Source organism: Chaetura pelagica, unplaced genomic scaffold (genome assembly GCF_000747805.2).
Source record: "Chaetura pelagica isolate M959 unplaced genomic scaffold, ChaPel_1.0 scaffold147, whole genome shotgun sequence".
Taxonomy (NCBI): Eukaryota; Metazoa; Chordata; class Aves; order Apodiformes; family Apodidae; genus Chaetura; species Chaetura pelagica.
The window spans coordinates 2,171,569-2,186,364 of NW_009954194.1; the positions used below are offsets into that span (position 1 = coordinate 2,171,569).

At 36.3% G+C, this 14,796-nt stretch overlaps 1 protein-coding gene across 1 annotated transcript in view; it reads left to right on the forward strand.

Moving 5' to 3' along the window:
* Positions 1-14,796, forward strand: part of RAB28 (RAB28, member RAS oncogene family) — an 81,104-nt gene that overhangs the window by 37,109 nt on the left and 29,199 nt on the right. The gene's annotated exons all lie outside the window — the stretch shown is intronic.

Sequence of the window (14,796 nt, forward strand, 5' to 3'; positions counted from 1 at the left end):
CACCATGCTTTGCCTAGCCTGCAGCCTCTCTGCCTGTTTTCTTACTTGGAGAGCAGCACACAGGAGCAGAGAGATGTCTCTCACCCATGTTTGAATTGAATAGCCATGGCATGCATCTAGAATGGAGAGCTAGATCTAGAATGGATCTAAAACCAGGTATATTTCAGAGTTCTGTATGTCATGAAACTGCTAAATTAACTACTGGCATGTATTGTTTAGAATAGCTGCACTACACGGTAGCAATAATGTTTAGAGTTACTTTTTTTCATGCCATCTGTAGTCTTGCACATGAGATTACTTCCTCTTGTTCTGGGATTTTTTTGACCTGTCCTCTTTTTGATCATGCAAGTATGATAGTGTTTTTTTTCTGACCAGCAAAATATGCTGCATTAAATAATAATCACCTAGTTAGTTTCCTAATTAGATGGATTTCAAATTCCTCCATTTCCAGCTAAGAAATATTACAGAAGCATCCTTGCTAGCATATCAGAGGCCTTGAGCCTGGCTCTCTTACTCTTTTTTAAAATGGAAATTAAAAAAGCAGCATAAAGCCATTTTAGAAACAAAGTGGTGAAAACAGATACAGAATTTTGAAACTATGTAAAGATACTTTTTGAACAACAAAAAAGATTATTTTTTTTATTTTCCAAATAATTCTTGTCCGTGTCACAATATCCGTATCATGAACAAACTTGAGAAAAGGCCTCACCCAGCACGTTAATATTGTTTAAAAGCATTCAAAAACAATAGAGAGGCAATACTTTTATTCAGAACCATTAACTGTAGCATTTCTACTGTGGTGTTGGAACACTTTATTATATTAATTATGAAAGACTACTTATTTTCTGGGCAGAAAACAGAGAAGCTCTTAGAGTTACAATGTAAATAGCACTTCTGAAAGTGTAACATAGACAGTGTTGTACTCTAGCAAACCAGAGTCAGTAATACAGATTCTGTTCAAATTCAAATGAGAAGTATTTTTCACTGATTTATATTTTGCCTCAAGATTGGACTTCTTAGCTGGACTTCTGCAAATCTTATGAAGTATTTACAGTAAGATACACTGTAACATAGAATAAATAATGTTCTTTTGCTGTAACAACACCACAGAGGTAGAAAATTAGACACTGGTTTCCATTTGAAGGGGTTTTCTTTTTGTTATATACCTTAAGTATATCCATTTTTCTCATATGCATGTTTGCTGTTCTGTAAAATCCAAGTATTCCTTGGGAGCATCTGCAAATAGAATATGATTTCATAAGTGAGTTTCCAGGTAAAGACTGACACTGGCTAGTGAAAGGACTTTCATTTTATGAAAATAGCAGGTGAAGGAGCAGATTGCTTGCTACTTTGTTTTCCTTCAGAAGTTGTGTATAAAGAAAAAAACAAACTTGCTTTAAGGTGATCCTGAGGATGTTCCTTGTTGTTGCACATGTCAATTACAGAGGCTTTTCTTTTTTATATGCTTTTTTTTTTTCTTAATTTTAGCATTACAGAAATTAAGCTTTTAGAACTGTATTGCTTTTATGAGTTCTGTAATAGAAAAATATCCAGTAGGGCTTCCACCCCAGTACTGTAGTGGCCTGTGGGAGGTGACTGTAGTCAGGCTCCTATTGTTACATAAATAGAAGTCAAGGTAAGTGTTTCTATAAAACCATGGTGTGGACTCTTGCATATTATGAAAGGATAAAGCTACCAGTACTATCAAGTTCTTCAGGTGGAGTCACTGTGTTCAGAATAGCTCAACTTTACTCAGTAAGTGAGAAGACACATACACAATGCAAGAAAGAGGATTGGTTTTAAAGCCAAGAAAAGCCATTCAATGAGTTGATGGACTTATTTGACCTTATGCATTTTAGAGGAGAAATATTTTAAATCATTAGTTTCTGTCTTATGATTGCACTTTTTTTTTTATCTATACATGTCTTTTAGGAAAATATCTAGCAAGTTATTCTAACAATTTTCCTTCTGATAAAAGTTTTTTAAAAATGCCAAGAATGCAGTTATTTTCATTCATAGCAACTGGAAAGCATTGGACCAGTGTCTAGATACCTAGATGGGAATCTGGAAGCCCAGCTGAAACCATCCATTTCAAAACCTTGATTTAAATTTAGTGCTGCTCTTTTAAGCCCTTAGCTTGGGCTTACACTCTCATTTGACCATTTTCACTTATTAATACTATCTGAAAGAAATGGGTATTTTTCCTTTTTGGGTAAATGTGCCTGGTATATCTGCTGTAGTGCTTCAGAAATAGGAATAAAGCCCTAGTTTCTAAAAAACAAAAAAGAAGCTTAAAAGAAAACAATGAAAAATAGTTTTTTTCACAATAAAATATAGAAAACTGTACATATTAATTCTACTAGATGAAAATAATGTGTGATCTGCTCTAGGGGATCCTGCTCTAGCAGGTGGTTGGACTAGATAATCTCCAGAGGTCCGTTGCAACCCCTAACATTCTGATTCTGTAATAATCCTAAAATGCACAGTTGGTGTTAAATCTAAACTTGGACTTTCCTTGTAACTTGCTTTGTGATATTTTAATCTTATTTATATATGAAGTATATTGGAAGTGTGTTTGTTTTTGTGTTGCTAATGCCACTTAATTTGCACAAGAAATAAGGGAGCAAACATTACTTTTAAGTTCAAATAAATGTTTTTGAATTTCAGTGCAGTAATTTAAAACTTTCATAGATACGTTGTTGTCAAATACTTTGACTTACATTTTCTAATAAAAATTAAACTATAGTTATCAAGTGAATGAATTGTGTTTTGTGCACTTAGGCTTTGCTTAAATTTCATATTGACAAAGTTCAGTAATTGCAGTGGATCTTCTAGTCGTCACTGTGAATTAAGAGGTTTTACTGTTTTGAATGACTGATGTGTTTCTTTCCTTTCTACCTTGACTACTTTATATATTTTCCTCTGCACTAATCTATAAGCAGACTCCTCAAGTGTCATACCAACGTTTTCAGTGGATATATTGTAAACAAAAATTAACCCGGGTTGCATAGGAGCTGCACTCATTTTGATTTATAGCTACCAAGATGGTCTTAGGGCAGTGGTTATCTATAGCTTACATAGGGGGTAGGAATTATCAGGTACCAGTGTATAGTGGATGGAAGAATGATTTCTATTCTTAGAGATTTTAACCAGATCCACTTCTCAATAAAGGCTAATAACTCAGATTTTTAAACAGTCTTCGTGACAGATGAGGGCACAGAGGAGAATGCATCAACACTAATTAAGAATGTTGACCATTTGTTCGGCTTAGCCATGATTAATTGATGTTGGAGTGCTATCTCTGAACAGGAAGTGATATGCTGTTACATTGTGAAGTTTAAAGGTTACATTTTAGTGTACCCTTTAACTTGCATTTACATACAACATAAAATGTTTTTACCTATCTTATCTGAGCTCAGAAGGAAACATTTTTCAGCCTAGATACAAATGACTGGTGTACTGTGAACTAATGTGAATCTGGCTGTTAACAGGCGTACACAGTCTGCTTATACACTTAAGTCTTCCCAGTTGTACTCAGAAAATTTCTTCATTAATACAAATTTTGAGGTTTTATGCATTCATTCTCTTGTTCCCCTCCAACTGTCCCAGCTTTTTTCTTGTTCTTTTTTCCTGTGGACTTAACACTTGTTAGGTCCTTCACCTGTAATTAAGACAAATGTTGAACAGCAAATACAAAGATCCCTGTTCTTTTGACTCTTATGCCTGATTAAACTAAAGTTCTTGCATGCCTGACAGCAGGTCCAGTCACCTGAGCCTCAAACATGGTCCAGGGATTGGAGAGTAAACTACTTAGGTGTAGAGGCTCCCTTAAAAAGAAAACCTTGTCCTGTGCTACGGTCAATTTACCAGCTCATTTGAATAAATACAGAAAGCTACCCTGTTTTAAAATATGTATAGAATGTTTGTCTTGACAAACTCATAAGATTAATAGAAAATTGCAGTCTTATGGATTTATTTGTTTCAACAGTTAGCTAACTTAAAAAAAAATGACAAGAAGCTTCAGTTGATGAAAGGGAGAATCACAGTTGAAAATGATCTTTTTTTCATCATAATAATATATTTCCAACCCAGTGGTGGGAGCAATCTAGAAACATGCAGATTTTTGAGCAATAAAATGACCTTGCTTGTCTGAGAAAGCATCTGTCTTGCAAATTTTTGATCTTAAATCATGCTTGATGTGATATTAATTGTGCTGGCTATCATCATTGCTGAAGTGATCTATTTCATTGTCTCTTAGGTTACTATATAGGCTAGTCTATTAAACTGTGTTATATGCCACACAGAGATACATATATGGAGCCAGAGCTTCCAGTGTGATTCTTTAGAAAGTAGCTCAGCTTACAGAAAATTATGCACGAAAAGAGAAGGAAGGTTTATTGCATAGAAATATCCCATTGGATGAGAAAGTAAAACACCTGGGAGGACAGATTACAAGGATATGGGCATATGTCCCAGTCTCTGTATAATCCGCTGTGATAAATATCTGTTGCATCTGATTACAAAAACTCCTATGTTTTACTTGGGCTCTTCTTTTAGAATAGTTCATAAAATGATCTCTTAGATGGGAAGTCACCGTGAACACAGCAGCTGCTAAATCACCTGGTTTCTGCCATTACTGGAGCATGGTGGGTCTCAAAAGCCAAATGGCCTGTGCCAGAGTGCTGAAAAAAAATAAAGAGTAAAAAAAGGATTTTCTGTCATGCTGCTTAAAAGATAATGATCATCATCATCATAATTTTCTACCCTTGTCTATAAGAGGAGTTTCTGATCAACACAGATAGGATTAACCAGCAGTGAGCTTGCTTTTTGATTTGTGCTCTGCTGCCCTATGAGATTCAGTACAAGGATGAAGCTAAGTACTGTATACATCTTGCACACAGAAGATATGTTACTGTTATACCAATGGTCTGGGTTTGAGATTTGTACAGCTAGACAGAGCCCTGATATAAACAGGTGTAATTCTATGAAAAACAATGCATTTGCATTCATTTGAACCAGGACAGATTAGTTTTCTCATTTGAATCATATGGTGCTTTAACAAAGTGAGGATAGTCATGAAACAGTCCAGCTGATAGACTGTTCTTTTGTTACAAGTTTTTATTTTAGTGAGTATGAATAATCTGGTTTCTTCTTCCTGCACTTGCAGTCTTGAGCCTGCACTTATGTTTTTTATTTGTGCACATAAGTTTTGCCTGCTAAAACCAACCAAGAACTAAGAGCAACTTCAAGGACCTGGTAGAATATCGTCAGTGTAGTTGGAACACAAACACGAGTATGACAGAAGTGCCAGTAAATACTATATTCTCATTCACAAACAGTTATGCTTAAAGTCAGAAAAATCTTTAAAGAGGTAGTTGAAAAATGGAAATAGAAGTAAACCATTTAAATACAAAGGTTAGAACAGTATGTGTTCTATTTTTGTAATAATATACAGATGAAATGTTGAGAGATCTCTTACTGTTTCCATGGATTTTGTCTGTAGTTTATTTAGCAGTGTAGACATACGTCTAATAAAAAAGATGCTGCATAAACCATAGTCCAGGCTGAATGTGCTTCTGTTTTTGGTTTAGGTAGAAATGTTTTTTCTGGCTGCGTCCTTCATACTTTGGTCTTCTTACAACAAATGGAAAGCCCTTAATTGTGCCTAAGGGAATAGTTAATCTACAGTGGACATATGGTGGACAAAAGCTGAGTCTGGTAAATGAAAAAAATTATAAACAGAAAATGTGTGAATGTCTGCACAGTCTGAGAGTCCTGGGAGATATTGTACTGTTGGATTGCAGCTTATTTTAAGTTAATTTGCTATTCTTTTCTATTAGTACATTAATGGAAGTCAGTGCAGCATAAAATACGTAGTTTTAAAAAACAATCATTTTAATGTCTCTTTTGATTGGGTTTTTAAGACAGAACAAAATTTCTTACTTTGCAAGTTGTCCTGCTCCCACCTTTGCCATATGACATAAATGCAATTTGATTTCATTAGTGGAGTGAAACTCTGAGATTTTTAATAGTTACACCATTTGATTTGGGGCAGTTAATCAGTGTTAACCCTGAGCAGATCTTGGCCTTTGCAGACTCAAGCATTATATGTGGTTGCACTGCTCCAGCAAAAGGTTAAGTATTAATGGAAAATGTTCACAGGTCTTTTACTCAAAGAAAACATGTTACTTGTAAGTTTTCTTTTGATTTTACTTTTACAGTTACATTGAATGTCTTCATTCATTTAGCCATCCATAAAGCAAATATTGTTGCACATGCAGTGGATAATAAGTCTTTTTAGGACTACTTGTGTGGCATGTCACAGATCATTAACTGCAAGTAACCACCTGACTTGAGGGAAGTCTGGAGGCATCATTACAGTGAAATAAGCTTTTATTTCTATATCACTGCAGTGCATTGATTTGTAGGAATGTCTCCATTAGCTACTGTGGAAATGTATTCTCCTGTATTATTATTATTGAAGGAAGTTGATGAGAGAGGATAACCACATTTCAAGTGTGAATAGGGCATTAGTATTAGGATTTTGGACAAAGTGGGAAAAAGACAAATGCTATTGTAGCATTATTTTCTATTTAAAAGCTGCATATGTCAGTAATCTTTTTAATGTTTGTTTCACAGTTTTAGAGTTAGACTAATAAAATACAGGAACAGTTGTACAGTATTTGTGTACACTGCATCTTCAACTGAAATGCATTATAGTAATTGAATATACTTACTGCTCTGTACAGGCAGAAAGTGTGGAAGAGATTTTAATCCTGGTACATAATTATTATGTATTATGGAGGTCACCTTTAACATACTGGATTTTGCAATCTTAAGCTTTTTTTTTCTAGAATATTTAAAATGAAGGCTAGAAAAAATAAGATTAATACTGATAGCACACCTTTGATATTTTGGGAAGTAAGACCCTCAGTTGCTAAAAACATTTGCAGAAGAAGTTTAACAAGTCATTTGCTGTAGGCATGCAGGAAGAGAACAGTGTATATGAATTGTTGGTCAGGCTGTTAAGTTGAGCTGTTTTGAAAGCATTTTAATGTTCTGCTTCCCACATAGAAAATTGTGGCATTTTGGAGTCTACGTCTCAGTCCCCCTTCAAAACCATTATGGAAAAGCTTGAAGTATTTTAGTTTGGAGATGCCACCGCTATGTCTCATGGGAAGTGCTGATGCTTCCCATTCTCCTATGGACAATGCTCTTGATACTATAGATATAACAGCTGGTTTCTGTTTTGATGGATTTTTCCCTTTGTGTCTTCCATGATGTATCACATCCTCTTAGGAATGATAGACTTCATGAGCGTAATGCAACATGTCCAACTGGCAAATCCAAGTTTGGGAGAAACTAACAGTGGAAGACAAACAAAATCCCCCTCTCATTAGGTACCGTGCTTATCTTCCTGAATCAAACTATTCTGATCTCTTGGTTTTGGGAGTTGCTTCAATATGGAAGAAGGAACCTTTTTGAGCAGAAAAAACAGTTTTCAGTGTAATAAACCCCTAGTAGTTCTGACTGATAATAATTCTGGTAATTCTGACTAGAGTTTCCAGATCTTTTTACACATTGTTCAATTCTAAGAATACTGTTATTTTAGTTTATTTTAATAACATTATCCCATACTTGCAGGTAGTAGAGGAAAAAAGGCCTAGTCTGGATATAGTACAACTCTTGTTTCTGTATTAAGAGTATTGATTTTTTTTTTTTCAGCAATATTCAGTAAGCAATGCTTTAAAGAAATTTTCTAGAAAAACTCTAGAAAGCACTTGTAAAATACAGAATACAAGCTCAGGCTGTAGAAAAGTTCTGTGTTTTTTGTAGAAATTACTTATTGAATCATATAATGCCATCCTAGAATCCCCTTTCTAGGTACTACTATAGTTGATATGAGATGGCTCAGCACCCTGTCAAGCTGAGACTTAAAACTGTCCAATGTGGGGGAATCTACCACTTCCCTTGGGAGACTATTCCAATGTTTGACTGTCCTCACGGTGAAGAATTTACCTCTTGTGTCCAATTGGAATCTCCTCAGGAGCAACTTGTGCCCATGACCCCTTGTCTTTTCCACGTGACCCCTTGTAAATAGGGAGTCTCCATCTTCTTGGTAGCTACCCTTTAAGTACTGCAACATGGTAATAAGGTCTCTCTGAAGCCTTCTCTTCTTAAGGCTGAACAAACCCAGTTTTCTCGGCCTCTCCTCATGTGGCAGGTCCTCCAGTCCTCTGATAATCCTTGTGGCCCTTTTCTGGACCCTCTCCAACCTGTCCACATCCGTTTTATCTCTGCTGGTGATGCTCTTGTTGATGCAGCCCAGCATCCTGTTGGCTTTCTTTGCTGCTGCAGCACATGGTTCACTCGTGTTATTGTGTTCTTTGCTCATTAGTTCTTGTCATCCTACAGTAACTTCATGCTACAGCAACTGTAACTTTCTGCAATACTACTGGTATCTATCAGGAACAATTATTGAAAATGATTTGGCTTAATAACGTTTGAACTTAGGAGGTTGAGGGTTGTTTTCTTTTAATTGAAGGGTTTTTATTTCTTGTCGTCTCAAGCTACACATTAGAAGTAAAGCAAATAGTGTAATGAAACAATAAAGACCAGTCTGCAGAGATCCCTATTGCCAGCTAATATGTCACCTAATTAATAATTACCAATTTTATTGAGCTGGCTTTTTAAAGCATGTGTTAAGATGCTTACACCTTACACTCTTACACCTTAAGCTTTGCAATTTTGTTTTGGGAATGGTGTGTCCAAAATGTTTTTAGAGAATAGTTACTGGTGTAGTTGCATGTTTAAGTGGTCAATCACTAGGGCAGTAATGCTGTTTTTTGAGCATAGCCAGTACTTTTTCCCAGCTGCTTTATAGTGATATCTTGAAGCTTAAAATGTAATCTATATGGGTAAGCCACAAAAGCCACGATATATTAAAGCAGACTCTGACAGTAAATCAAAATTGAACAGCTGGCAACACTTGTAAAGTCATAAACTTATTTATTAAAAAAACTAAACAGAAGAATTATATTAAAAATAGAGGAGTATGTTCTACAGGCCAGTGGATACAGCTTAAAACCTGGAAAGTGCTGCAGATTAAGGGCCCAATTTATGAACATCTGTTCTGGCAGTTTCTGTGAGATTCTCATGTTCTTTACAATAAAAGTGTGAAACATGTTCCCCCCATCCCCCACACTAATCACGCTTTTCTGCAGTTCATAAAACCTGCACTGAGCCTTATGCAACTAGCCTGTCTGCTTTACACACTTGCTAGAGTAATTACTATTCATGAAAGAGTGAGTTCTATAGCAACATCACAATCCCACAGTATATATTTATCCTGATTTGTGCCAAGCTGTCTCATTGGCTTCAAACGTAGTGGAAGAACACTGACGTTTCCATCATATATTTAAACTTGGCATGTGACAATGAAGTAATAATGGAAGCAGGTCACTAAAGAGCAAAATGGACAGAAAAGTTTCTTGCACATGGTTCGTCTAGAATTGAATCATACTTACAAATCTGCTGTTTTGCTTTTCAACAGTCACCTAAACAACTGTTAACACCCTCCAGATCTTAATTTTTAAATAAATGATCATGCTACAATGACTTTACTTTTACACTGAATAGTACCCTACATTTTTGTTGTATTGAGTGGTATGTGGGGATAAGCTTTAGGATATTCTTGATCTGCTTTGAGATGGAGCTGAAAAACTGAAACTGAAACCAAAGTGCTAAGACAACACTGAGCAAACACACAATGAAACCATTTTCCTTGTCCTAAACAGATTGTATTGCTTTATTGATCCAAATGGTTATGCCTTCTGTCTTCTTGAATAGTTTTGCCATGTTATACTTTTATTATATTGTAGAACCCATATGCTTTTACAGATGTCTAACCTGAGGAGAACGCTTCCAGCTAAGAATCCTCAAGACAGAAAAATCTCTATGCTCCTTTTGGGAGCTAGCTTCTCATATGTTTAGGGTCATAATGACTGATAGGAGGGGAAAGGATTTCTGATGTTCTTCAGATGAAGAAATGTCTTATGGGAACAAGGCATTTTCTCATTTTGTACCGTCCATTTTAGAGCATTTTTGTAGTGTGAGTTCTTTGTTGTCTTATTTGTAGAGTGTATCTTCTGAGATTGCTTGGTCAATTATTTTTCATCTAAGTTGTGGAACTATATTTTTGCTAAATGTGCATTGGTTCCTTTTGTCTTTTTATTGGGCTTTACTTTTATAATTTATGTATATTTGTAGTGCTGAGGGCATTACTATTAGGTACTAAGCAAAAAGAGACATAACCATTTTGTACTCATGGAAGCTGAATTTTCTTACTTCTCTGTCTAATGAAACAAGTTTTGTTAATTGGTGCACTATGAATAATCTGTCAGTGGTTTACAGTGTATTTATATCAGTTCTTAAAACATGGTTTTATTTGTATAAGGTTCAGAAACAACTGTATTTGCTTTATCAGTGTGTTTAACTTTTACTTTTTATGTTTGATGTGTTAAAGTATGCAATGCACCTGCATAAAATGTTTTACTCGTGACCTGGGTTTCATTTGTCCAAATATGCCTTAAATTTAACAAGGAACTAACCCAACAAAAATCAAGGCTTCATATCATCAAAGACAGTATCAAGCTATGTACCAGAGGAACCCTAGGCAAGGATCCAGTTTGTAGCGTTTTTTATTTGACCTGACTAGAATATTCTGGATTCCTGGTTTTGATTAGGTCATATTTATTATGAGTGCTGTATTTCTCCTCTTTGAGTCTCTTGCATGTGGGTGGACAAGAGAGGCAAACAGATGACTGCAGCACTAAAATCTTCCACCTGTCTCCCTCTATTAGGCTCTGCTGTCCAGGGTGGATTGCATGTCTCTTTTCTTGCACTTTTAAAATCCTCTCTGTTCTTTTTACACCTAGTCCTTTGTGCTTGGTACAAAGGGAATGCTTTTAATGTTGGTTTTCTCTTTTGTCCATGTATCTTGTGGGAGTGCTGCCTCGTCAGCCTGATATGGACACCAGGTTTTTGTTCTTTTTAAAAAATAGTTGTTTTGAGAAGTGTGAGTTCCTTTCCATATTTTTTAGTACATTAGATATATTATAAAAAAAATTAGCAGCTTCTCTGACTGAATAAACTTGATGGATGAATTACTAAGGTCTTTTGATTTGAGTAGTAGCTGTACTAGTGCACTGGAAAAGATTTCTTTTGGAGCTGTTACAGTCTACAGAGTATGTAATCTGTGTGGAGTAACGTGGCATTTCCTTCATAATCCTATAAATTTTGGGCCTTAAAAATACTTTTATGTTTTTCTTAAGAGTTTTAGTAGAAAAGACCCTTTAAATATGTGGTGATATCTAGAATTATTGTATTGTCATTGTGTGCTTTTGTATTTAAGGTGTACAAGTAGAAATAAATTGTGGCATTTTTATACTATTTCCTTTCTGTGGGTTTTTTGGTTTTTTTGATTTTTGTATCTAGGGTTATGTATTAAGGCCAAGAGGACAGAATTTTTGTGAATGTGCTGGTGCTTAAAAATGCAGACTGCTGTCTGGTGAGATTTTCAGATATGGTTAAAACCATTGCTTAGTTGCCCAGTGGTTGCTTTGGTATTTTAAAAAGTGGCCCTAGGAATGCCTGCTTGCATCTTTCAGTACCTAATTACTGATGCAAATCTCATTCTAAACATTTAATTATTCCAGGAAGACATGTTAATATGGAAGAAGTTAGATTCTTTTGAGAACCAAAACAGTAATTATATGGTAGTATAGTGAGCTAGTTCTGAATTGTGTCTGAATGTTTTGAGTTACCAAGTGTATTTGAAAATAATGTTGGAATCTGTGAAGCCGCTTCATTCTGGAGTTAATTTTAGGATTGCTCTGAGGGAAGGTTAGAGTAGATAGCTAAATTCTATTATATTTGCAAAATACAATTTAATTTAGTTTTGCTTAACATTTCTCAAGAAACATAGAGTTAACTTCCCATTAGCTAATAAAATCACTTAAGTGTGGTGTGCACTTAGTTTTGTGGAACTTATTTTGTGTGTTTACTCTGCCTCACTTCTTGTTCTGAAATTCTTTTCCTTAGCATCAGCACAGCTGCATCATCCATTTCCACAGTCCTTTTAGCCTCCACTTTTAATTAAAAAAAAATTATATCAGATGCTGTTTAAAGCTTCCCATTTAGTTTTGGGAAAATAAAAGTTCACATCTAGCTTAGGCGTGTGTGAACAGCTGTTAAAAGCCACAAGCAAAACGATACTTATAAAAGTGGTGGGGGGAATTTTAAGAGCAAGCTGCCAGTTTGACTGTTCTTTTCAATAGCTCTTCACTTTCAGCCAAATGGTTTTAACAATAATATTCTTTGAAAAAAGCTGTTTTATAGAAGCAGCAGCCTAAGCAGTAAGGCCAGTGGTAATAGGAGGCAACTTGCCATTTCTCTTTAACTTTTTATGAAATTTTTCTTTGAATCTGGGGAAATTGCACATTATAGAGGTTGGAGGGGCTGATATCCACCCATGCCCACCCACCATGTGGGTACATCTGTCCCCATCTGATTCTAATGAGGGATCTCGTTCATTGAAATTCCCAAGTTCCAAGACCAAGTGTAGAAAGTTAATACTTCCCTCACACCATGTTTTCCTGGTGTTATAGTCCTGCTCATAACTTAAGCATTTTGAAGTAATCATAGGATTTCTTTTTTGAGTCAGAGTTGCCAAATTTTACTAATCGATTGGACAGAAACATGCAGAGGAGGTATCAGATGTTGACTATTTAAAAGAAAGAGGAAAGATCTAGACCATTCCTTGTTCAATCTATGATCTGTACTGTGAAGAGCTTTAAGAGAAAAAAAATAGTTCCTTCAAGGACATTTTGTCTTTACTGATGAGGAGGAGAGGCTAGAGTATAAAATGCTCTGTGACCTTGTAACTATGTATGTGCATTTCTGGAATTCCTTTGGGCAATTTTCTTCGGGCCTGTCCTAGCTGGTCCATTCCATAAGCTTGATGTCGTCGCTGCAGCACCTTCCCAGATGTCTGATGGCAGTCTGTCTGAACACGCGTGGCTGGTCCCACTGTGGTGGGGGACAAGAAGTTTGCTTAGTTCAGTTTCCTGTGTCAGTGTGCACTAATACTCTCATTCAGAACATGCATCTGTCTGTGGAATCGTCTTCATACAGTTTGCAAGCCTGGCAGGTATGTGGCTGTCAGTGGCCTGGGCTACGTGTGGCATATAGACTTAACCTTGTTTATGTGACTGCAAGTAATGGTAACTTGCTTTGCATGGTAACTTGTGCTGACCTGCTAAGTGAGGTGTTCTGATTAAGTCTTTTGACTTTTATTGTGGGGCACCAGGATGATACCAATCATAAATGCCTTTGAAGGTTCTTCAAAGCTGCATTTTTTTTTTAAATTGAGTTTGCTGATGTGTCTGTTATCTTTTAATCTCAGCAGGTCACAGCCTGTGTTAACTGTTGCTGTCACTAAAATAGTCTGTCTTGGTACTATTGCTCTGTTACACTTCTACCTGCTGTGTTGGAGTTTCCACACTTATAACTTCAATATCACATTTGCCCCCAACAGTGTAGCCTGCAGTGTGCAGCCTAATGTTTTGGGTTTGAAGCTTTGTTATGGCTTTTGTTTTAATATATCTCCCTGCAATGTGCTCACGTATTCTTTGCATGGACAGCTAATGAGCATGAGTTGTGTAGCAATCTCAATTCCTTTGAAGATATTTTGGTATTGTTTCTTGCTCGTATTCTTAAGTATCTTACGAGTTAATATTATTAACAACCAAGAACCAAAAAGCTCGTTAATCACTTCCCATTTCTTGGATGTCTCATTTTTGCATTTGGTCAGAATTTCCTAAAATTTTCCTACTATCACTTCTTAAAAAAAAATAAACAAGTAGGAGAAACAAAATGCCAAGTGAATAATTCCTTCTGTCACAGTATCTCTAGTGCCAAACCGTGAAGCTGTCGTAAGACTCGGTCTATGCTGGGACTAGAATTTTGGGTAGAAATCACAGAATTATCCTCAAGAACTGGGAGAAGTTTAGGTGGTCACAGTCTACACAGTGCATGTAGGAGGGCAATAGTGACCAAAGAAATGAAAAACTTTTACACGAGGAGGGACAAAATACATAGAGTTCCATAGAAGTAGGAAAAGGACAAACAGGTGTATAAAACCTTAAAAAGAGACTAAGGAATAACTATATAACATCTATTCAGTAAAAATCCAAGGAAATCTCATGCCATTATATTAAACAGTGAGCTTAAAATAAACAGATGAAGTTACTTTTTTACATGGTAAATCATTAAATTATGGAGGTCCTTTTAATTGGTTGTTGCAGAAGCCAGAATTGCACATGGGTTCAGAAAGGGACGGCAGAGATTTGTTAAGGGCTTGTCCATCCATGGCTATAAGACATCAGCTGTATTCCTAGCCACATTGAGATGTAGTGTCAAGATGAGGAATGCAGAATGTCTGAAAATAGGGTGTGTATCAAGGAATGAACATTGTAGTTGTACTGTTCCTTATTTTCCTACCTCAATACCTGCTGTTGACTACTCCTTGAGGTGGGTTGCTGGCATGGGTTATACCAGGCCTTCAAATATCAGATTTGCAAAAACGCATTCCTGACCTTGAGCTGTTAGGAGTCCTGCTCTACCCCTCCTTCCTCCAACCCTCCCCCCCCCCCCCCCCCCAGCACCTCCCACAGCACTTCCCTGAACTGGGAAGAGTCCCGAGGAATCCCGGAGCTGCTGCTGGAGAAAGCAGAG